Source organism: Lycorma delicatula, chromosome 7 (genome assembly GCF_047948215.1).
Source record: "Lycorma delicatula isolate Av1 chromosome 7, ASM4794821v1, whole genome shotgun sequence".
Lineage (NCBI taxonomy): Eukaryota > Metazoa > Arthropoda > Insecta > Hemiptera > Fulgoridae > Lycorma > Lycorma delicatula.
The window spans coordinates 66,982,150-67,004,976 of NC_134461.1; the positions used below are offsets into that span (position 1 = coordinate 66,982,150).

Sequence of the window (22,827 nt, forward strand, 5' to 3'; positions counted from 1 at the left end):
AATTGGAAAAGAACAAAAAGAAAAGTTTAGTTATAATTAACCAGTTAAAAGAGTACAATTAAATAGATTACCCTGTTACATACGAACAATAAAGTCAAATTGGATTTAAAAGTACTCCAATAACGAAATTAAATAATTATATATTTCAGAAATGTAATTGTGTAACAAATACAGAGCTACTTGTTGTTGTTGATATGGAAACAAGTTATGCTTCAAACTCATCGGTAAAGAGAGCGCGGCAGATATAGATATCAAGCCGGCCTCCGTGGCGCGAGTGGTAGCGTCTCGGCCTTTCATCCACAGGTCCCGGGTTCGACCCGATCAGGCATGGCATTTCATTTCACACATGCTACAATCATTCATCTCATCCTCTGAAACAATACCTAACGGAGGACCCGGAGATTTAAAAAAAAAAAGTATAAACATCAAACCCACCAGGTTGGTCTAATGGTGTACGCGCCTTCGCAAATCAGCTAATTTCGAAGTCTAGAGTTTACACGTTCAAGTCCTAATAAAGGCAGTTACGGATTTGAATAGTAGATCGTGGATACCAGTGTTCTTTGGTGGTTGGGTTTCAATTAACCACACATCTCAGAAATGGTCGACCTGAGACTGTACACTTCATTTACACTTATACATATCATCCTCTGAAGTAATCCTGACGGTGGTTACGCAGGCTAAACAGGAAAAAAAGGTATAGATATCAAGATTTTTCCTAAAATTAAAGATAAAAAATAAAATATGTATTTTCTTATCAAAATTTCTTAAAGACAAATAAATGCGTTGAAAGAATGGATTCTCCTTTGTCTTTTTTTTTTTTTTTTTTAATAATTATATAAACAGAAAACCAAAAATTTTATTTAAATATTAAAATCGAATAACTCAAAGAATTAGAAAGAAAGAAATTTAACTAAAAAAAAATTGGAGATGCGGGGGATCGAACCCCGGACCTTTCACATGCAAAGCGAACGCTCTACCACTGAGCTACATCCCCAGTTGGTAGAGATGCAAAAATTATTATATATAAGTAAATATAGTAACCATCAAAACGAAATGTGTTAAATGGAATAAATAACCGACTTCTAAAATAAAAACTTCCATATTTTTGTCAAAAAAAAACAAAATTACTGAACAGATTTCTTTCCCTTGACAACTCTTATACTAAAGATCTAAACTTATGAAAATACATTAATTAAACTTATAAATTTAAAATACTACCGCTAATTTTTTATTTTAATTAAGTTAATAAAAAAATATTTTTTGAAATCATTTGCTTTATTGAAATTTATTGGAGAATATTTATTGGAGAAGTTTGTACTGGTAAACTTTGTGGACATCTGACTTAAAAAAGTTTTTTACTTTAATTCTATTATATATATTGTTTTAGGTTAACTTAAACTGTAAATGGAAATTCAGGAAGAAACCTTATAGGACCATCTTCCATTTCAGTTCTATTATCTGTTTAATAATATTTAAGAAAAAAGGTAGCAAAGGTAAAATTTTATTACCTGTTTAAAAACCGTTACTATTGTGACGTAACAGTCAGCAGGAATAATACAAATAACTGTTGCCTATTGTGGCATGTAAAAATTAGCACGAATAATATAAATTGCCATATCTGGTTGTTTAGACACGTTTTTGACAACTATAAAATAATTGTAGGCCTATTCCTCTTATCGAACATGTAATATATTTCGATAACTCGAATTTATCGCAAATGCATTTTTATTTTAATTCACTTTTTCACCATTTAAAATTCAACTGATTAAAATACACTATTCAGTGTTAAAACAACACATGTAATATATTCCTTTACAAAATTATAAGGTGTTAAAAACTTTGATAATTTTAAAAAGTCTCACTAAGTTATAAAATATATGACTATTTTCAAACAGTTATTAAAAAAACCTGTTATACTTTCTTGGCCTATACTGTTAATAGTAATATTACAATATTATTAAAATATTAAAAAAAAAAGTTTAAAAGATTAAAAAAATCGATATTTTTAAACTTTCATCGGCTCCCCTACTACAATATTGCCTTTTAAGTATCATCTATTTTTATAAAAATACTATATAAATTAAAAGAAAGTTTTTTTAAATTTTTGGGAAAGTGGTGAATTTGGGGGAATTTTTTTTTCTAATGGTAAGCTAAGCGTGTGTATGCATGTACTGAGCTTAATATAAAGAGAGGTTATGTTTACAAAATTTTGAGAAAATTGACCCCAAAATTTTATCTAACCCATCCCTCGAAGATATTGTCCCCAAAATTGTAAAAAATGCCCCATATACAAAAATTCTCTGTACAAAATTTCATCAAAATCGATTTATCCAGTAAAGGTTATTAAGTTTCAAACACAACACACGCACATAAAAACGAATATTAGCTCTCAATTTTTTTTTTCTTTTTTAGGTCCTTGGATCATGAAACATCAAGAAATGAAAAAACCCATACACCATTTTTTGACTGATTACAATACTTTTTTTAACCTTGTAAGTACCAGAGCAACCGGACCTGCTATTAAGCACTACGTCGGTCGCTCCAGAGTGCCGTGGCAGTTGTCTGCCCACCCCACTTCAGTCCAACACGACCGTACCCGTCAGGGTCCCCTCCTCGTCAGCGGAGCAATCCAACTTCCTGTTGAGGATAGCTAGAAAGTCCCTCGACGGAGAGGCTGCCCATCCCGGCCCTAGCAGGTTACAGGTACGCCTTACGCACACCCGTCACCACGCGAAACATCGTACCCATGAGGGTCCCCCACACCATGACAGGCCACTCCCCACCTCTCCAATTCTTGAGAGCGGGAGTGCCAGAAAGCCCTTGGCATGAGGGCTGCCACCCCGGCCCTACACGGCAGCCACGATTCGATGATTTTTTTTTTGTTATTTACATACTTTGCTTCTTGCAGCATAACTACTCTACAGATAAGATGCCAGGAAAGCAAAAGTTATAAGATGTATCATTAAAATTTGAAATTATGTTGAATTAGTTGTATTTCTTATAGTATGTTTTGAGGAAGAATTTTTTTTAACAAGAAATCAAAGTATTATATGTATCATGTAGGCCATGCGCTTAAAGGCCCAGATGTAATTGCTCCTTGCTTCTTTCTGTGTGAATATAATAACTAAGAAATCTATACTATAAAAAATACAACGACAATTATTTGGTTCAATTTAAAAATTATATAATTTTCCTGTTTCTTATGCGTTAGTTGAATTTTGACGATTTAAAGGAATTGTATAGTACTTTTACATAGCGGATATTCATGTTTAGTGTACGTTAGGGGGGTTTGGTACAATTAAGTTAAATTTGAATAAAACTGACCGCATTTACACGGTACAAGATTATACTGAAATAATACGTAATTAATTAAATAGGTTTATAATAAAAGCTGTTAGTTGAGAAAAGATTATAGAGTTCAAAAATTGGTAACTAAAAAGGGGTACAAAGGAACTTGCTTTTCGGACTCTTTTTATGGTAGGAATGTAAAAGAAAAGCAACAAATACTATTACGAGAAGAAAAAAAACACGAATTATGATACTATTTTAAATTAGAGAATCGCAAATAATTTGTAGGAAGAGTTTAAAGTAAATTATTTATTGATGTTTTACGAAGTTTTTACTTTATTAGAGAAGCAAAAAAACAACTCTTTTCGTCAACTTCTGCATTCCTACAAGACTTTTCAGTAAATAATTAAATAAAATTGATAACATTTTAATCAAATCGATATCAAGATGAGCGACTTAAAGGAATTAATAAACTACATTCCATCTAATATAAACGAATATCAAATGGAAACGAAACACTCTTCAAACTAAGATCCAACATTTCCTACTCAGCAAAGATGCAAATAATAGAAAGAAGAATTCTAAGAACATGCATAAATAAAAGACGACTTACTGATGGAGAAGAATGGAGACTCATACCAATCCAAGAGGTACGTAAAGTCGTAAAACCAGCTCTAGATCATTTTAGAAAGAAAAGAATCTCCTTCTGGACACGTAATAAGAAAAAAAACCGAACAGGCTCGTCAGGAAACTGGTCGAGAAATACTGGAAAATGTCCAAAACACCGACCTGGATAACCGAAATTAAACGAGATATGCAAGAACTAAAAATAACAATAGAAGATTTACGAAATAAAACTGAGAATATAAAAATACTAAAAGAAGCAAACTCCAGATTTAAAATTAAAGAAAAGAAAACAACAACGAGGGTTTGTTCAGAAGAACTCAAAAAAGCAAGATCTGACAGAATGAAAAAGGATTGGGAAGCAATCAAGAAAATAAAAAGAAAAGAAAAGACGGACCAGAGTTGACTAAAGTGGTCCAGAGTGACCTCAAGTCGTCAAAAAAAAAAAAAAAAAAACAAAAAAAAAATATTTCATTGAAATTTATGATCGGACAATAACTATAGCTGAAGATGCTCCCCCCCCCCCCCCCATTAAGAGATAGTTAACTAAATTTCAGGAATATTATATAATTTATACTTTTAAAAAAATATATATTAAAATATTTTGGTAAATACCTTAAATTTTTTATTAATTTTTTTTTCATTACAAGTCATTAGACTTTTTTTTAGATTAGACTTCAAGTCATTAGAAGTCTAAAAAAAGTCATTCTGGCAAAAATACCAGAAGTTGAACCTCATATTTTTCCAAATACTAGTAGAAAAAGCGGAGTAAAAACCAATTTCGATAGCCTAGAATTTTGAATAAATCAGATTTTAACTAAAAGCAAACAATTTTCTAAATACTTTTTTTGTTTTGCTCAGTTTAAAAAAAAATGAAGAATTGATTTTTTACACTCATCGATTCATTTATTTCATTATTTTTAACTGCAGTTTTTTTTTTTTTTTTTTTTTTTTTAATTTCAATCATTTCTGTGATATAAAGCGTAATAGAGCTTAATAAGATAGAATTTGCATAGCTGTAGAATATTCTAACCAAATTGTAATATTAATGAACTAACGAAATATTAATACATAGATCATTAAAAAATTCAAAGTACATTTACCCTATAAACCTAATAATAATAATATCTTTCCTTATAAATAGTACATAAACACGAAAATAAAAATTAATTTACTGTTTAAAAATATATAGTAAAATTTCAAGTGATAAGATAAGAAAAAAGTGATTCATACCATAAAAAAAATATATTAAAATAAGCCATTTTAAATAAATTTTCTAACAGAATCGCAATTAATATAATCAAATATTAAATTAATCATACTACATAATAATTATTACGACTAGGTAATATGACACTGTGATTTCCTTTGTATAACAAATGATATTCTATATTTATCTACCAAAAGGTAAAAAGAATGTCGTATAAGTAAACAAATAAATGCGTATAACTTGAATTTACCGTTAAATAACTTCTATATTTAAAATTTTATTATACTTTCACAAACCACACGATACTACAAAATAAATAGTAAATGATAGATAAATGGTTGACAGGAAGGAATAGTAGCAATACATTGATAAAATGTACTATATATATAAAAAGACCTTTAAAGAATGTGTCATCACAATGTTGCTAAGTTTTAATTGCGTATTTATTATTAGTTTTATTTTTTAGGTTAATGACAAATATTTATATTATGATAAAACATAATAAAAAGCACGCGAAAATTAACACATGTTAAAAACTTTATTTAAATGCGCTTAAATAGAACCGGGATTTCTAATTTGATAATTTGTTTGAAATAAAATTAGGTCGTTGATAAGGGTAGACAATTGTTATTACTTATATGTTTTAAATATAAATTTAATAGTCATAAGTTACCACAAGATCTAATCTATTTATATCATAAAAATATAAAAGAAATGTTGTAATAAAAATATCGTTCTACGGTAAAAATAGCTCGATGAAAAGTTGTTTTCTTAAAACCACGAACTATTAATACAGATTCATTAGAATTACCAATTTTTAAATTAATCATTCATTTTCATTAATCATTTCGATTAAACATATTACATAAAAATGTTACACAAATAAATATATATTACGTAATTAATAATATCCTGTAGGATATAAAAATAAATATCCTTCCGATTTAATAATATATGTTACGTAATTGACGAACAGTTATTCTCGATGTAATAGAAAAAATTAATAAAATATCAATTTTACATTACCGCATAACAATTGTATCTGGTTTCATTCAGGTTATGACATCAACCAAAAAAAGATCCTCATTAAATTTTTGTGATGAATGTTAACCCGAATTTAAATTAAAAACTTTGATTCATTCAGCCAGTTTTTTCTTCTAAATAAAAGTAAGCTTGAACAATAAGACTGAGAAATATTTGTTAGGATCACACCGGTAAAAGCCAACAGGGACACCCCGATTGTCTAGTGAAGTCGTATTTTTACGTTTAAGTATATATATGTTTTTTCAATGTTGTAAGCAAATAGAAGAGTCAATAGTTCTGCTCAGACCTTTAGTAAAACGCATGAATATTATTACACAACAGATAAATATTAAAAATTAAAAAACACGACTGCCGAAAAATACGTTGCTCTTTAATATAGGATAATAACTAATATAAAATAATTAAAGAGCGGACCAGTGAACACACACACACACAAACACACACACACAATATATATATATATATATATAAAAATATTTACATAGACTATGACACCCTCGGTAACGTAAAAACTCCAACACGAGGGTCATATATCTAAATCGGTTCAGCCTGCTACGGTGGACAGACATACATCCTAAATACATTAAATTCCTTTTTAGGCAATCGTGTAATAAATTATTAGAGTATAAATCACAGTGAGTATTTTATAAAAGTAAATTAAAAATATTTTTATTTTTCTAAGGTCCAAATTTATTTGGACCTTAAAAATTAAAATAATTTTTAAAAAAACATGTTTTTAATTTTCCAACTTTATACGATTTTTTATTAAGTACGTTATTAATAATTTTTTTTTCATAGGCTTATTAAATCAGTTTTCTCAGAATAAAATTTTGTACATGTTTTGATAATAAAATTTACCTATCAATACTGCAAACCTAAAAAAAAGGTATTTCGTCACCAAATTATTTTCTATTTTCGTTGTACATCGTAAACCTACATGAAATACAGTTCTGGGGGTCTGCTTTATTAGATTTTTCAGGTCTATTAATATAACAAACCATTAAGATTATCCCTGATGTACTGAAATTTCACCGGGAGAATTAAAATCTGCGCGAAATTTTTCGCTAACCGTAACTCGATAACAAAACGTTTTCAGACATATGTTTGTACGAAATTTTCTCCTTATTTCAAGTTCTAGAATTACATTTCCTTTTTTCCCTTCTAGATTCTAGATTTTTTCCCTTTTCTTCTGAATCATCTGCATATATATATATATATATATATAGCCTATGATTCTCCCGGTAACATAAGGATTTCAACGCGGTGTCGTACATCTAAATCGGTTCAGCTGTTGAACTGCTACGGTCGAACAAACATACATATATACACCCGAAATACATTACACTCTTTTTTCGGCAGTAGTGTAAAAAATCTTTTGTCAATATTGAGGACGTTTGCAAAGTATTAGTAATATAAAGAAAGAACTATTATACGAGTAACAGACGACAAAAATATTAACATTTAATTCATAATAAAAAATTAATTAATTTTAGCTCTCAGGCAGAATGATAGACCGTAGCTTTTCACCCGGAAAGTCCAGGGTTTCGATTCTGATCAGGATTAGAATAATTATTTTATAAGCTATAAAAGTTTTACATCCTAAAACATCAAGTACTTGCATAACTGTAACTTATCCATATTTGAAGTAATAATTTAATATTTATTACCGGTATGAATCTAAATAAACTGAAATGGATCGTATAAAAGTTTTCTCAAACATAATCAGCGCATATCATGACAGGATTACTAAGGACGTAAGAGTCAAACGAAACAGTCCACCGTAATAGTCACACGGTGTTCCATAGTTTTCCTCAACGTGTAAAATATACTTTGTACATCTACATTCCGAATCTATGTGAATGAAGTTATTATTCAGTCCAAAAATGACACGATTACTACGTCTACAATTAGCTCCGTATTAACGTCATTATTCTAAGTGAAATAATTCTGATTGATGCGTCTAGTGCAAGTACTTTTTATGTTATAAAAATAAATAAATATCTTTATATTAAATAAATTACTGAAATGTTTTAAATTATAGGTGGTGACAGGTTTATAACAGGGGATGTAGCTCAGTGGTAGAGCGTTCGCTTTGCATGTGAAAGGTCCGGGGTTCGATCCCCCGCATCTCCAACTGTTTTTTATCTTTATTTTTTTGTTAATTATAGAAATACATCACACATTAATATTTTTTAGAATTGAATATCTAATTAATCTTTTTGATTACACAAATATTTTATAATTTATTTGGCTGAAATAAAAAAAAATTGCCGCGTTTGAGAAAGGATGAAAAAACTCAGTTAACATCATTATTAATATTATTTTTCTCAGAAAAAACCAAATTTGACTATTGCCTGTTGTATTTTAGGTGCATTATACGGCTGACTGCCCTAAGAATGGGTAGAAGAGAGAGTCCTCGAAACAAAATAAAATACAACAAATTAATATACCACTGACTTTTAGAAAATAATGTATTATTTAAACGCCCTTAGAAGGGGGGAAAGCAGAATAAAACTAATCTATCGAAAAAATAAAGTAAAATAAAGAATTAAGCTATCCCATCAAATTTACTACGAAAATAATTACGAGAATTATTCTGAAAGGATAATAAAGATCATGGCGGCAGTGAAAAAGTAAAGTGTTCTGTCATAAGCAGAAAAAGAAAAGAAAATTGTTGACATGGAAGAATGTAGTATTTTTAAAAATTAGTTTTTTTAGTAAAATTTCATTCTAATGAGTCATAAGCAGTAATACATTACTATTCTTAAAAATACAAATTTTACATTGTCTACAATAGAATTATTAAAGCTGTAGTTAAAAAATATTTTTATTCGTTAACGATTAGCTTTTATATAAAAGTAGCCTTTTCTAAGTAATAAGAAGTTCTACGTTTTTACGACTAAAAATTAAAATTGAAAAGCAGTTTATTCTAAATCAGAAATAAAGTTTAATACAAAAGAATTATAAATATACATAAATGTTTAAATAAAAAATTGAATTCCTGTGTACCTAGATGAACGTAAAGCAAAGAGGGTTTTTACAAAAACTTACAAATTAAATAAAGTACCAGCAATAAAAAAATTTTAAAGACAAGGATGTTAAATATTAAAATAAAATAAAAAAGATTTTATAAAAGACAAATTACAACGAGAAAATTGTGGCTACATTTCAATTACCTGATCTTGTTGAAGAATTACGTCATTCTTTATTTTTAGCACGAATTCTTTAACGTTTTTTAAATTACTTCAATATTTCAATCTCCAATATCGAAAGTCTAGTAGATAAAAAAAAGCTCACAACAAACTTGTAATACTTACCTGGAATTTGTTACTTATATTCTTATATAATGAAAAACTATGATACATGAAAATAAAACAAAAATGTTTTTAAAAAAAATTAAATAATCGTTATTTTTCAATTTTTATCAGTTCCCCGACCCACAATATTCTCCCCAAAGTATTTTTTTGGGAGGGATCACGTGCAATACTACTATGCCTAGGAAGCTATAAAAAAATATATCGGTTAAAAATATGTAATAAACAGAATTTTTTTTTTTATTTTTGGGGAAGGAAAATTTTAGAGCAAATTTTTTTTTAATTGGTTAGATAAGCACGTACGCGTGTCCTGAGTTTAATATAGTGCGGGGTTATGTTCGCAAACCTTTGAGGAAATTGACCCTTAAAAAATCCCCCACCCACTACAGTTATTGATTCTCAAACATTTACGAACAAATTACTTCATATACACGAAGTTTCTATACAAAATCCATCAAAATCAGTTTTATCCAATGAAAAGTTTAATTAACCTTCAAACACGTCAAATCACTTACGTACGTACGAAAGAACCTTAATTATCTCCCACTTTTTTTTTGTTTTTGGGTCCCTGAGTCGTGAATTGTCGATAAATGAAAAAAAAAACCATACCCCATTTTTTGACTGATTATCACACTTTACTTCTTGCAGCATAGCTCTAGAATTAAAATGGCAGGAAAGAAAATAATAGGTTATTTTTTTTTGTTGTCTTCAGTCATTTGACTGGTTTGATGCAGCTCTCCAAGATTACCTATCTAGTGCTAGTCGTTTCATTACAGTATACCTTCTACATCCTACATCCCTAACAATTTGTTTTACATATTCCAAACGTGGCCTGCCTACACAATTTGTCCCTTCTACCTGTCCTTCCAATATTAAAGCGACTATTCCAGGATGCCTTAGTATGTGGCCTATAAGTCTGTCTCTTCTTTTAACTATATTTTTCCAAACGCTTCTTTCTTCATCTATTTGCCGCAATTCCTCTTCATTTGTCACTTTATCCACCCATCTGACTTTTAACATTCTCCTATAGCACAACATTTCAAAAGCTTCTAATCTTTTCTTCTCAGATACTCCGATCGTCCAAGTTTCACTTCCATATAAAGCGGCACTCCAAACATATACTTTCAAAAATCTTTTCCTGACATTTAAATTAATTTTTGATGTAAACAAATTATATTTCTTACTGAAGGCTCGTTTAGCTTGTGCTATTCGGCATTTTATATCGCTCCTGCTTCGTTCAACTTTAGTAATTCTACTTCCCAAATAACAAAATTCTTCTACCTCCATAATCTTTTCTCCTCCTATTTTCACATTCAGTGGTCCATCTTTGTTATTTCTACTACATTTCATTACTTTTGTTTTGTTCTTGTTTATTTTCATGCGATAGTTCTTGCGTAGGACTTCATCTATGCCGTTCATTGTTTCTTCTAAATCCTTTTTACTCTCGGCTAGAATTATTATATCATCAGCAAATCGTAGCATCTTTATCTTTTCACCTTGTACTGTTACTCCGAATCTAAATTGTTCTTTAACATCATTAACTGCTAGTTCCATGTAAAGATTAAAACGTAACGGAGATAGGGAACATCCTTGTCGGACTCCCTTTCTTATTACGGCTTCTTTCTTATGTTATTCAATTGTTACTGTTGCTGTTTGGTTCCTGTACATGTTAGCAATTGTTCTTCTATCTCAGTATTTGAACCCTAATTTTTTTAAAATGCTGAACATTTTATTCCAGTCTACGTTATCGAATGCCTTTTCTAGGTCTATAAACGCCAAGTATGTTGGTTTGTTTTTTTTTAATCTTCCTTCTACTATTAATCTGAGGCCTAAAATTGCTTCCCTTGTCCCTATACTTTTCCTAAAACCAAATTGGTCTTCTCCTAACACTTCCTCCACTCTCCTCTCAATTCTTCTATGTAGAATTCTAGTTAAGATTTTTGATGTATGACTAGTTAAACTAATTGTTCTGTATTCTTCACATTTATCTGCCCCTGCTTTCTTTGGTATCATTACTATGTTATGCCTTACTAATACGTTATTAGAAAATATATAAAACTCGAAAAAAATTACAACCCGTCTTTACACGACAAGTTTAATAAATTTCCATTAGATCATTTATGTAATTTTAACAAATTTTTATCCCTTCTTTTAAGAAATCTAGAGTTACTTAGTTTTTTATTGTGTACTTTATTTTGCTATTACTGAAATATCCTGCCCGTTTACTCTTAGAGCTAACGCTTTTATCGGTTCCAGCCCAACCCTCTGTACAATTCGTACCGATAATAAACAAGCTGCTGCCGTTACTTTACATTTGAAGGACACACTTCCTTAAAAATAGTACTAAATTTATCACGTTACACTTCATTTAAATAGTTATATATAAAATAAAGAATATTTTCACCTAAGATTCGGATTATTTACAGATTTATTTATTTATTTTTAAATGTAAGCATAAAGCATAAAATATAATAAATCTGAAATCATAACCTATTTTAAAACATTTACTGCACTCATAATTTTTAAAACATTTACTGCACTGATTGCATCTTGTGTGTCAAATACGTTTGAATTAAACTTTGAACATCACTCTAAGCTATGATTAAGATATTTAAAATACCATTTAAGCAAATTACTTAATCTTTTATCTGTGATGTTATAATTTTCGAAAATAAAAGAATAACACATCAAATGGAATAACGTGAAGAAAAACACAATATTATGTGTTAATCTAGTTAAATTGCAGATATTTTACGGTAAAAATTAAAACTAAAAAATGCTCATCTTGAAATACTTGAAATACGTCACTTAAAATTATAACATTTTAACCGGTCTCTTCAGAAAAATAAAATGTTATTTATTTGTATGGACTGCCAGAACGAATGGAACACAAAAGACAACGCAATATTCACAATAGAGAGTTATTCGTTTATAATCAACAGTAAACATCATTAAGCTTGAGTTAGTAGGGTAGTTTGGTGATCATCAATTGCGAGTGGATTTGAAAAGTGCTATAGCTACTTTTAAAAACGTTCGGTCCCGTAAACCTTCTTTTATGAAATCAGTAGTAGTTAATTTGCAGCTAAAATGTACAACAAAATAATTATCTTATAACTAGCTTGTCGGGGCTCTGCCCTCTGGACCCCCGGGGTCCTAATCGGCCCAGGCGAACCCCGTAGCTGACCCCGGGGCTGCAGGGCCTACCCTACGGCCGCAAGTTCGCTTCGCTCGCCATTCCGATCTAGCCAGGGGGCTCAGCGCTCTGGACCCCAGCGGTGTTCGTTACCCTAATGGTAATGAGAATAATACTGATAAATAACAATTTAAGTATTCAGTTTTTATAGAAACCTAAAAAGAACTACATTACAAAAGACGGAATAGTAATAAGTACACAGACCTTTGCCAAGGAAAATTCCATAATCTAACTCAGTTGCCATGGTGACAGAACTACAATAATGAATTAAATGGAATAATTTTTTTTCTTTAATGAATATTTTTAATTCTTAACTTCACCCCCAAGGGGACTAGGGACTCGAACTATGGTTGGGATACCACCTTCCCTAGCATAAGAAGAAGGTATCCTGCAAATTTGAAAGGGATTGATCGATTGGTTCTCGCGTGATGCTAATACAAACAAATCCATCGACAGACAAACTTTCAGCTCTACGCATAAAATATAAAAAAATTAACGTCATAATTTTTAAAATATTTATTTTGAAAGCCATTTTGTAGTTCCGTACGCTTAATATTTATATGAAGTAATAATGGTTTTGCTTTGACTAAGTAATATGTATATATCACTTATAATTATTTAACTGAAACAGATATTATCACCTAAAACAATATAAGAAAGAACTACGTAATGTTACCAAAGCTTATCAAGAACTTCTATCCCATTTACACAAAAAAAAAAAAAAATACTTGACACGTTACGAATTTAGACCCACATCAATCCGATTTATTTCCATATTTAAAAATCAGTGGAAAATATAGCAAGATGAATTATCTGTTCATAAATTAAATAGGATTTATGTATACAGTGTTAAAATGTTTTATATATACTAACTAAATAGTATGTGCCACAACATTTTATCAATATTTGATCTGTTAACTAATCAATTCAGAATCGGATGTTGAGTACGTAGTATATACAGTTTAAAACCTGGTTTTACGTCTCTACATCACCAACATATATGATTGGAATGTAAAGGTGAAAGTTGTATAAAAACACTTTTTTAACTTATAATCAACAATGCTTCGTACAAATGGGGATGTAGCTCAGTGGTAGAGCGTTCGCTTTGCATGTGAAAGGTCCGGGGTTCGATCCCCCGCATCTCCAATATTTCTTTTTACTTTTTATTTAGTTGTAGAAATAAATTATTAATAATTAATTCGTGGAAATGAATGCCGTTTTAATTTTTAATTACAAAAGGTTTTACAGTTTACCGTTAATTTTTTGATGTAAAGAAAATTGCCGGGTTTGATTTAAAGTGAATGATGCTTATTGAAAACGAAATAAATAGTTGAATTACTAGAATTTATGTTTCCATCGACGTTTAGGTTAATTGTATTAACTTATTACTCGTATGGAAAGTGAGAACGGTCTACATTTAAGGCATATTGAAGACGGTGTATCCAAATAATTAAGGGAATTTGATATAGAAGCAAGATATACAACAACAATAATATCAAAGAAAGCAAATGTTATGGTGTGTTTTGTATGGTCGGTGCTTTGTATACGTCATACCTACAATAAAAAACGAGGAGATAAAATACAGTAACAAATTAATATTACTTTTCTGTCGTCATACGATGAATTCATACCAAGTCAACGCAAAATACGTGAAAGGTCCGAGTATTTTACGGTTTGAGTATTTTTTACTCACCGGGAACTAAAAAGGAGACAAACAACACTGCAGAGGAATAAAATTTTCTATAATATGTAGTTGGTCTTATTTTTATCAATTTTTGTTTTATGATATATTAACAAAGGAAGAAATAATTACACTTTCTTTTTTTTTAAATTACAAAAGCTTTCTAAAGTAACGAATTACAAAAAAAAACTCGTTTGTTTCAACAACTCCATCAGTGGTTGGGGATGTAGCTCAGTGGTAGAGCGTTCGCTTTGCATGTGAAAGGTCCGGGGTTCGATCCCCCGCATCTCCAGTTTTTCTTTTTACTTTTTATTTAGGTGTAGAAATAAATGATTAATAATTAATTCGTAGAAAATGAATGCCGTTTTAATTTTTAATTACAAAAGGTTTTACAGTTTACCGTTAATTTTTTGGTGTAAAGAAAATTGCCGGGTTTGATTTAAAGTGAATGATGCTTATTGAAAACGAAATAAATAATTGATTTACTAGAATTTATGTTTCTATCGACGTTTAGGTTCATTGCATTAACTTATTACTCGTATGGAAAGTGAGAACGGTCCACATTTAAGGCATACTGAAGACGGTGTATCCAAATAATTAAGGGAATTTGATATAGAAGCAAGACATACAACAACAATAATATCAAAGAAAGCAAATGTTATGGTGTGTTTTGTATGTTTCGGTGCTTTGTCTACGTCATACCTACAATAAAAACCGAGGAGATAACATAAAGTAACAAATTAATATTACTTTTCTGTCGTCATACGATGAATTCATACCAAGTCAACTCAAAATACGTGAAAGGTCCGAGTATTTTACGGTTTGAGTATTTTTTACTCATCGGGAACCAAAAAGGAGACAAACAACACTGCAGAGGATTAAACATTTCTATAATATGTAGTTGGTCTTATTGTTATGAATTTTTGTTTTATGATATATTAACAAAGGAAGAAATAATTACACTTTCTTTTTTTTTAAATTACAAAAGCTTTCTAAAGTAACGAATTACAAAAAAAAACTCGTTTGTTTCATGAATTCCATCAGTGGGTGGGGATGTAGCTCAGTGGTAGAGCGTTCGCTTTGCATGTGAAAGGTCCGGAGTTCGATCCCCCGCATCACCAATTTTTCTTTGCCGGCACCGTGGCGCAAGTGGTAGCGTCCCGGCCTTCCATCCGGAGGTCTCGGGTTCGAATCCCAGTCAGCCATGGCATTTTCAAACGCTACAAAGATTGTCACTGATCACCTCTTAATTATAATATAAATACCTAAAGGTTTAAAAAAAAAATGGAATTTTATCAACGTAAACTAACTGATAAAAAACCTATGTTCGTAGTAAGATAATCTATTAAAAACAAAATTTATTTTCACTCTTAATTCTCCATCAACGATCAGTTAATCACAAATAGAAATTAGAACTCAGAAATATCTGTAATTTTAATTATAAACTTGTAATAAATCTGATAAGAAATTATGTAAAAAGTTGTTTTTTTAATTTACGATAAATGTATAATTTTATTTTTTAAACATGAACATTTTTTTTCAAAAAGTAAATTATTATTAATTTTATTTTATAAAATAAAAAAAAAATTAATTGGAGATGCGGGGGATCGAACCCCGGACCTTTCACATGCAAAGCGAACGCTCTACCACTGAGCTACATCCCCATCCGTTACAAATAGTGCTATCATTACGCACTCGAAGACAAATGAAAAATAAATAAATTTACACGATACTAATACTTATAAATACTAATACTTAACGGTAAACTGGAGTGGATAAATACAGATAAAATCGATTACGGCTAAATCCTTTTAATAAATTATCATAAAACGGTAGTTAATAATCAACAGTTAACCTTCATCCTACTTGTGTGTGTGTGTCTTTTTTTTCTTTGTGTGTGCACACGCGCTTTTTAAGTCAATGTCAACATAATTTTAATTTGAAAATTAGGATATTAAAAAACACAATGCCGATATAAAAATTTAATATCAATAAACAAAAACATTCCCAATATGAATCACTCACTATCTTTGGTTTTCTTTGTTTGATAAAAGTAATTTTTTTAACGTTTATTATCCTAAATGTCATTTAAAACTAGTTTGAAGTAGCTTAAAATACGTAACACAGATATTGTTTTATAGAATAGTCTAGTCCATATTATTGGTTAAAATGTATTATTGTATATAATGGAATTCTCCATATTATTACTGATAATATCTTCAACTAATAACAAGCTACATTTGAATATAAAATGCAAAAAAACAGACCAGTACAATACAATGACTAGTACACTAGACACATCAGTTGGCGAGGGGCAAACTTTCAGCTCACGTATTATCCAGTAATACTCCCACAAAAAAAGCACGCGCGCTCACACACACACACACACACACGTATATATATATGTATGAAAAGTAAAAGTGTACTTATTGCGTTATTTTCCGCGGAAACTTTTATTTTCCCAAATTAAAAATATATTTAAAACATAACATGTGGCGATTTATAAGATAAGTTTCGGAAAATAATTAAGATTACGTTATACATCTTTAAAATAACATTTTTATTTTAAAAAATCTACAATTTTTCCAGTATTCAAGTAAAAAAGTTCATATAAATGTATTCGTCACAACTGTGACTGGTTAAATTCTGCAAATAAACTACTAATATTTCAGAGAAATGTGTTCAGTCCTAAGAACAGAAACTTGGTCACGGAAATCTTCTCCTCCCCGTGTGTCAGAATCATTCCGCTCTAAAAGTAAGTGTGATCGCTATTTTGGTGTAGAAAATTTTATGAAAAATCCTCACCCATGCATCGTTTCACCAGATTGTGGAGGACCTTACTGGTCTGGCTATAACTAGAAAATAAATATACAAACAGATGAAACGACATGAGGTGGAATTTGAAGTGGACCACGATTTTCTTTTAAAATAAGCTTTTAACACGACCTCGATCTGATGTTAAAATAAGATTTTAACAGGCTTTAAAATCTTAACAGGTGGTACCTATAAGTATACGCTGACAAAAAATGACAAAACAAAATACTGTCAATTATTAATAAAATGGACTAACCTGTAAATTAAATAAGAACACCTGCAATAAAACATCAATATAAAAGAACACACTAAACTGTGAAACTATATTACGGTACGTCCAAAAGCTCTATATGTTGCCGAATATCTGATATTTAACAAAAAAACTTCCTACCTATAAACTACAAAAAAAAGAACAAAGAATACTCAAAAAGTCCTAGGGCCCATCAAAGACGGAGATAAACAGGGGAAACCACGCAACAATGAACTATACATAAACATAGAGAAAATATCGCATGTAATCATAGAAATAAGACTGTATTTCTACGATTACTAAAGAATGAATCCTAACAGGCTATTTGGTTTTTAAATTTTTTTAAATCTATAACAACTGGAGTAGAGAAACTGAAATCATCGTGGAAGAACTGAAAATAGCACAAGGCTACACAAAAAAATATTTCACAGCTGAGAAAGAAAACGTAAAACGTCACAGGTTTTTAGAAAAAAAAAACAATAGAAGTATATCTGAAATTTTTTTCCTGTTTAACCTCCGACACCACCGGTGAAAATGCCGTGCCTGACCGGGATTTGAACCCGGGACCTCCGGATAAAAGGCCGAAACGCCACCACTCACGCCTTGGAGGCCGGCAGTTTATCTGAACTGAAGAAAGAAAAGAAAAAGACCAGAAATTATGAAGAAATATGGAAGATAAAGAAATTGAAAAAGAGAATCGGTTGAAATAACACATCCATACAGGCTAAAACGAAAAAAATATATATAGCTATGTACACATTTTTTTTCGTTAATTTTTTTCGTAAATGTACGTACATTTACAGACACATATTTACATGTACAGACACGTAAATTTACATCTTGTATATAGATACACACAAGATAGCTTTTTAGGGGATACAGTGCGGCATCACCAAATAACATGAAAATTTTGTTTGTTAACATGTTGTGCTCAAACCGAAACAAACAAAAAAATAAGGGTTTTATTATAGACATTTCTGAAAGAGCATTTGTATCTAGTAATAGACTATAAAATATAACAAAAAATTTCATTTTGATTTATAATAAGTCTTAGAATGATAATATAACACAAAACCATATACAATAATGAATACAACAGAAACAAGATTATTTTTTGATTTCATTTAAATAAAGCTACAGAAAATTGCTTACAATAACCATAATCTTTGCCAAAACTTAGTTATTAGGAAGATTATTTTAAACAGAATTTTGACTTATTTAGTCAAAAATAAAGTGGTCATGTTACAAAATAAAATTAAATATATAAAAAAAAAAGTAAAATTAATTTTCTTGTTGTTTTGTACGTATTGTTAAAAATAAAAATTCATTTAATTCAGTCAGCTGTGATGGAGTGGAAGTGAAATTTAGTGGCAAAAAACTGTATTGTTGTGTGGCTGGTTAGTTGAAGAAGAACAGTGAGGTTAAAGAGTCAAGAAATTCAAATGTTCATGAGCCTATTCATTATTATTTTCTATTTAAGTATTTGTCGTAACATATTTATTACTCATCAGTAATAAATACATTATTTATATTAATATTAGGTGCAATAGTTATTTGTTAAAATTGTGAATATCTATAGTCAGCCTAAAAATTTGGTGCTGAAACCCAGGAAAAAAATTCCATCTCTATCTTCACCATGGGTAAATCATTATTTCAAGTTCAATGGTTTTCATGTTTATTAAGCTGTCATTAATTTAATTATTTACAAATATTGTTTATAAAATTACAAATATTTACAATAATTGTTTGATGTAATATTACATGCCAGTAATGCAATAACAGTACTCCTTTAATAATTATTTAATTGCCATACAATAGGCATGGAAGAGTTAATCAGAAGGCGGGCTACAGCAAAGGCTAAAATTACTAGGTTTAATACATTTTTGAATAAATATATATATCCCAAAATACAAAGGATATAACTATTGGAAATACGATTAGAGAAAGTAAAAGTGTTGGAGTGAATTCAATACAATACAAGATCAAACAGAAGTTTTTAAAGAAAAGGAGGAAACTTAATCTGAAAGCCCTAAAACAACGGGCTGATTTTGAAACTATAGGCAATGCTGAATCATTGATTAAAAGGCTTAAATCTGCATGTAATTCAATATCTTCTGGTATTAAACAACAAATGGGTACGTTAGAATCACAAAATTCAAGTAAGGCTTCCCCAAATAAATATTCCTATATTTTCAGGCAAATATGAGGAATGGCTTGGATTTTGGGAACTGTTTGATACTATTGACAAAAACCCTTCACTTGAATTTAATAAATTTTTTTGACGCAATCACTGAAAGATGGCACTGTAGTCAATTAATAGATTCTATTGAATTAACTATAAACTACAAACTATAAACTATAAACTATAAAAATACATAGTAATTACTAGTTGACAGATTTCAAAACAAACTCGTAATTATTGAAAGTCATGTCGAAGCATTATTTGATTTTCCAAAAATAGAAAGTGAATCATGGGTAAGATCATTATTAGATTCTACTAATATTTATCTTAGAGCATTAAAAATTCATTAAAACAGCCCACAGACTCATGGGGGATACATTACTGGTTCATCTTTTGAGAAGAAAATTAGATAATACAAACAAGGCTTGGCAATCTCTAGCACCAACACAAAGAATTGCAACATTGTATGAATTTTACTGAATTTATAAATAAAAGATGTCAAACTTTAGAGGCCATTTCATCAGTAGATAAACTGAATCTTCCTCCTATTATACGTAGTTCAAGATATGACTCACAAAAACAATTTAATGTTAAAAATAAGTTAGTCCATGTTACAAACCAACCACCTATTCAAGATTTATTCAAATGTAGTATTTGTTCAAATTCACATAAGATATTCAATTGTCCAGAATTTTATAGGTTCAACTGATAGAATGAACAAGGTCAAAAAATTAAATCTTTGTAATTGTTTAAAAACTGGTCATGGCATCAAAGATTGCCAAATAACTAGTAGTTATTATATATTATAGTTACTAGTAGTAATATATATGGTCAGAAACACAATACATTACATAATGAAACCTATAATAGTAAACATGCTTTCATAAATAGGAATATTCAAGGAATATATTACCTGTAGAGGATTGTTGGACCCAGGTTCTTCAATAAACATAATTTCTGAATCATTATGTCAAAAACTTAAGCTCCATCAAAGTGTAAATGTCTCACTACTTCAAATTATGCGGTCACACAATTAATCAAATCTAGTTATCTTAGTAATGAAAATCACTATATTTGACCTAACACTAAATTAAATATTTAATAGGGCTATTCCAAAGAGTTTCATGGCAGATCCTTCTCAATGAGAAGACTGTGTTATGATGATTTCAGGAAGAATACCAGGAGATTCAGTAACAGGTAATACATATTTTTGCACTGAAGATCAAATCTATAATCAGCTTGAAAACTTCTGGAACCTAGAAGATATAGATAACAAGCAACAAAAGCACTCACCAGAGAAGAGCCAGTTGTGAAAAATGATTCGTTGAAACCGTTCAAAGAACAGATAGTGGGAGATTTGTTGTAACGCTTCCAACTAAATCCAATATTTTAGAATTAAGTTTATTTAAAAATAAATAGCTTTAAGAAGATTCAATCAATTAGAAAAACAATTATCAAAAATCCTAAAATGAGAAAACAATATTGCGAACTTATGCAGGAGTATAAGAGAGCTAGCTACCAGATCATTGAAACAATTAGCAATATATAATCTAAATTCATTTGAGCATACAGCACCAACAGTATTGACTGATTTCTACGTTGATGTTTTAACTGGAGCTGACACAATAGATGCCAAAGACTTACAAAAACAACTAACATAATTATTACAGACAGCAGGATTTAATCTTAGAAAATGGTGTGCTAATCAAAGAGAAGTAGTAGGAAGATATACATCCTGAAGACTGCGTGAGACTCAGAATTATAATTGGGAAAAAGATGAGTCAACACTAAAATCATTAGGTATTTACCGGAGTTCAGAAGTAGACACCTTTCAATATCATTAACCTTAATTTTGAAGACACGAGTCATATTACCATAAGTTTCAAAACTTCTTGATCTACTGAGACTAGTTGGCCCAGTCATTTTGAAGGCAAAAATTAAGGAACTATGGAAACTTAAATTAGCATGGGATGAAAGTATTCCAATGTTCATTCATAATCAGTGGATTCAATTCAGAAACACTCTTAATTGTTTGTATACTTTGAGAATTCTAAGACTTATTTGTTGCTGGGGTCAAATAACCAATTTAGAATTACATGCATTTTCAGATGCTTTTGAGTTAGGTTTCGGAACTTGTATTTAATTAAGGAGAGAGGACTCCTCAGGAAATATCATCAGTGTTTTAGTTTGTTAAAAACACGAGTAGCACCTATCAAAAGGATTATTACTTTACTGAGATTGGAACTACGTGGTTTAACAGTGGCTCCACAGTTATTAGAAAAGACATCAGCATTAAAACTTGATAAATATAGTCTATTATTGGACTGATTCAACGATAGTCTTGTCCTGGCTTGCATCAAAATCATCAAATTTGAGTAATTTATATCAAACAGTGTTGCAAAAATTCAGCTATTAACAGATATAGGAAATTGGAGACATGTGAGAAATCAAGACAATCCAGCAGACTTAGCTTCGTGCGGAGTTAGAGCTGACATTCTTGTAAAATCATTGTGGTGGAATGGTCCAGAATGGCTATCCCAAGAATCTACATGGGAATCTTATCACAATATTCATTTTTATCCAGATAATGAACTTCCAGAGAAAAAACAAAAAATTGATGTAGTCTTAACAACAGGAAAACAAGAAGAGAATCAATTACTACTGAATATTCTTAAACTTACATGTAATATAACCACATATATGTTATGTTATAATTCAAGAAAGATAAATCATAATTGTATCATGGGTCCATTAACTGATCAAGAATTGAATTACTAATCCCAATATTACCACTGGTAATATTGGGATTAGTAAATTTATCAACTTCACAAGATCATTCATTAAAATCATTACCTATTGGTTCGCAAGGAAAACAACCGCAGTTAATACAGTTATGAGTTAATGAAAGTTACTTATTTACATAAAAAGCAGCTAGAAGAAAGTAATATTACTTTGCAGATTAACAACAATATTTCAGATTCTTCTCAAATCTTATAGAAATATAACATAGTTCGAAAATATTGATAAAAATTTTATGAATCAGTTAGAGTATGGTTCAGCAAAGTAGTAGTAATACTTTACAAAATATTAATGTAAATATTTTAACTACTACAAATATAAATCCCTCTAATAATACTATACATTACCTACAAACAGATAATCACTGTATAATGTTAATAATTCTCAAAGTTTTTAATAATTTATTAAAATATGTTTATGATAAAGTA

General features: G+C 29.9%; 6 non-coding genes across 6 annotated transcripts; 4 read left to right on the top strand and 2 right to left on the bottom strand.

The window, feature by feature from the left end:
• Positions 1-922: 922 nt before the first annotated feature.
• Positions 923-994, bottom strand: TRNAA-UGC (transfer RNA alanine (anticodon UGC)). Its single transcript has one exon. It is a non-coding gene; the product is annotated as a tRNA-Ala (tRNA).
• A 7,233-nt stretch (positions 995-8,227) lies between these two features.
• On the top strand, positions 8,228-8,299 carry TRNAA-UGC (transfer RNA alanine (anticodon UGC)). The gene has a single exon. It is a non-coding gene; the product is annotated as a tRNA-Ala (tRNA).
• A 5,448-nt stretch (positions 8,300-13,747) lies between these two features.
• On the top strand, positions 13,748-13,819 carry TRNAA-UGC (transfer RNA alanine (anticodon UGC)). Its single transcript has one exon. It is a non-coding gene; the product is annotated as a tRNA-Ala (tRNA).
• A 755-nt stretch (positions 13,820-14,574) lies between these two features.
• TRNAA-UGC (transfer RNA alanine (anticodon UGC)) lies at positions 14,575-14,646 on the top strand. Its single transcript has one exon. It is a non-coding gene; the product is annotated as a tRNA-Ala (tRNA).
• Positions 14,647-15,403: 757 nt separating this feature from the next.
• Positions 15,404-15,475, top strand: TRNAA-UGC (transfer RNA alanine (anticodon UGC)). The gene has a single exon. It is a non-coding gene; the product is annotated as a tRNA-Ala (tRNA).
• A 471-nt stretch (positions 15,476-15,946) lies between these two features.
• On the bottom strand, positions 15,947-16,018 carry TRNAA-UGC (transfer RNA alanine (anticodon UGC)). Its single transcript has one exon. It is a non-coding gene; the product is annotated as a tRNA-Ala (tRNA).
• Between the last annotated feature and the right edge of the window lie 6,809 nt (positions 16,019-22,827).